At 44.6% G+C, this 3,228-nt stretch overlaps 1 pseudogene; it reads left to right on the forward strand.

Annotated features, from left to right (window-relative positions):
* Window positions 1-1,928: 1,928 nt before the first annotated feature.
* LOC146959871 (metabotropic glutamate receptor 4 pseudogene) lies at window positions 1,929-2,901 on the forward strand (annotated as a pseudogene).
* The last annotated feature ends 327 nt before the right edge of the window (window positions 2,902-3,228 follow it).

The following is a 3,228-nucleotide window of genomic DNA, read 5'->3' on the forward strand; positions in this document are numbered from 1 at the left end:
GGGGCCTCATTTATCAAAGAGCGTGTAAAAGTCCTCTTAAATTTTCAGTACGACGTAAAGGCAAAATGTGCGTACGACCAAAAAATATACACTCTTTTCAGATCTATCAAACTCCGCGTACACACGGCTGCACGGTATTTCCCTTGATAGATCACACCGGACCTGAGAAAAGCGTGGATGAGAACACGCCTCATACCCAGCCCCCTAAACGGCCCCACGCAACCATATGTGGTCAATGCAAATCAGTTACGTGCATATTAAGTAGCCATGTGCACTCTGGAAACGTGTGGAATGACGTCAGTGGAAGACGGTGAAGACAACAGACGGATGGAGAGCGGAGAAAGAAGCGGAATTTCTCTGAAAGCGAGATACACGCTAACACGGCAATATCAGTCAGAAACATCATCTTGCATTGAAAGGCTACAATAAAAACAAAAAACTCCCAAATCTAAATGAAACAGAACAGAAAGAAGAAGAATCATATTTATTCTGCCCCTTATTTTAGATTATGTCATAATAATTTAAAGCAGGGTTTCCACTGCCAGTCAGTACTTTGCACCCCTTTCCACTAACCCCCAACTTCCGTTCACTGGAAGATTTGATTTTCATTTGTGCATAGCTATATATTAAAAAAAAAAAAAAAAAAAAACATTGAAGTCCACCAGTCTGTGACTTTTCCTAAAATGATGTTGGGCAGCACCCAGTTTTGTTAAATACAATAAATATTATTCACACAAAAAATATCGATCATGTTTTCTCATTTGCTTTGATTTGCGCCGACATTATTGTGCTTGCTGCTTGCTTGTGTGTGTCCAGTCGCAGTAATTATTTTCCAGACTGGACAGACTGGTTGTGGAAGAGGTGTAGCCTACATGCAGGGGAAAAATATCAATATGATATCAAAAGAAAACGAAATTCGTTTTATAAAGCCAGTATTTAGGAGCAAACTAGTGTAAATGCACAGGGGAAAAATCTGAGTCGCTGTGCTTTTCATTTAAAGTGCCGACGTCAACACGTGTGCGGTGGTGGTGGTGGTGGTGGTGGTGGGGGGGTGGTGCGGGGGGGGGGGGGTCATCATCACCACCACTTGCTACTTCAAACAGTGTCCGCGCTCCTTTCTCCCTCGCATACTGCAGTTCTCTGACTCTGCAGCGGCGTCGCCAATTCCTCTTGTTCTTCAAAAAGCGTGTAAATGCCGGTACGCCATGGTCGGACTGGTCGTAAATTTTTGCACTTACTCCCGACAAGTTTTGGTTTGATAGATCCCAAATTAGGCGGAGAAAAGTGCGTACGCACAAAACGGGGGAAAGAGCGTGTAAAAAAGCGTGTATCCACAATGATAAATGAGGCCCCAGATGTTTATTTGAATAATTGAATACTCCCCATCCTTTTCCGCACCCTAGTTCACTTAATAAGGCTTTAAGCAAACTGTGTTGTAATGAAAATAAATAAAGGCCCGTCCAACAGCAAAAGGCACAAGATCACAAGATACTGCACTGCTGTGTGTTGAGACTGCAGTGACAGACTACTCATCTATGTATTACTCCTCGGGTACTGTAGATGCAGCATTCCTTGAAAGTAATTACAGTACAAGGCAATTCACACAATAAAAAAAATAAAAAACCTGCTGCTCTAATATAGTGTATTTCCTATTTTTATTCTGAATAAACTAATCTACAAAGATGTGACGGAGCTGTGTCCCATTACAATATTGGGAAAAGTTGTGTTCATGATTTTGCTGTACTGGCCTTTAAATGAGATTTAAGTCCCAGTTGAAAAGTGATTTGTAATTGTCAGTATCAACTTATCAAAATGCATTGATACTAAGTAAATGCACATTATTTACTTTGTTGCAGGCTGTATGTAAAATGGTGAGTTGGAATAAACTGCTAAAACAGATTCTTCTCCTTTCTCATACTTTTCCCTCCAGATCGATGGGATGCAGTGGCCTGGTGGGACACAGGAAGTCCCCTCCTCCATCTGCAGCCAACCATGCCGTGCTGGCCAGCGCAAGAAGACAGTGAAGGGGATCCCGTGTTGTTGGCACTGCGAGAACTGTGACGGCTACCAGTATCAGGCAGACACTTACACCTGCAAGATGTGCCGCTTTGATTTGCGGCCCAATGACAACCACACTGGCTGCGATCCCATTCCCATTGTCAAGCTGGAGTGGAGCTCCCCATGGGCAGTCATTCCTGTTCTCATCGCCGTCCTGGGCATCATGGCCACGCTGTTTGTGGTCGCCACCTTTGTCCGCTACAATGACACACCCATTGTTAAGGCATCAGTCGAGAACTGAGCTACGTGCTGCTGACTGGTATTTTCCTGTGTTACGCTACAACATTCCTCATGATCTCCACTCCTGATGTGGTTATATGCTCGCTGCGACGGATTTTCCTGGGCCTGGGTATGAGTATAAGCTACGCAGCTCTGCTCACCAAGACAAATCGGATCTACAGGATTTTTGAGCAGGGCAAGATGTCGGTCAGTGCCCCTCGCTTCATCTCCCCGGCGTCCCAGCTAGTCATCACATTCAGCCTGATATCGCTGCAGCTCCTCGGAGTGTGCATCTGGTTCGGCGTCGACCCGTCACAAGCCATCATTGACTATGAGGACCAGCGTACCGCCAACCCCGACAGGGCCCGTGGCGTTCTGAAATGTGATATATCAGACCTGTCCCTCATCTGTCTGCTGGGTTATAGTATGCTGCTGATGGTCACCTGCACAGTTTACGCCATCAAGACCAGAGGGGTTCCTGAGACGTTCAACGAGGCAAAGCCCATCGGATTCACCATGTACACCACCTGCATTGTGTGGCTCGCCTTCATCCCCATCTTCTTTGGGACCTCACAGTCGGCAGAAAAGGTAAATATTCATTTTGAAATGGGGAGATATGTATAAAATAACCACCAAAGTTTGCCCCGTTCTTACAGTCTATTGTTTTAGCTCTATGCACGGATGCAGAGGCACTCACTAAGCTTTCGCCAACTGCACTGTATTTACAATGAGCAACATGGCAGCTAGTCAAATAAATTCATTGTCAGTTTTGCATTTGGAGTTATTTTACATTTCCTTCACACGTCAAAACCTCACATTTAAAAACACTGTCATGAATTCAGAATCGCCTCAAATCCAGTTGGTTCTTATTTGACAGATGTGTTTTTCATATAATTGGTCAAATTTTGCTCAAGGTTGATGCCTCCTGCTGTGAGACTGACCAACGTGTGA

The sequence above is a fragment of the Trachurus japonicus genome, unplaced genomic scaffold (assembly GCF_045865225.1).
Source record: "Trachurus japonicus isolate A0001 unplaced genomic scaffold, Traja_1.0 AP030977.1".
In the NCBI taxonomy this organism is placed as follows: domain Eukaryota; kingdom Metazoa; phylum Chordata; class Actinopteri; order Carangiformes; family Carangidae; genus Trachurus; species Trachurus japonicus.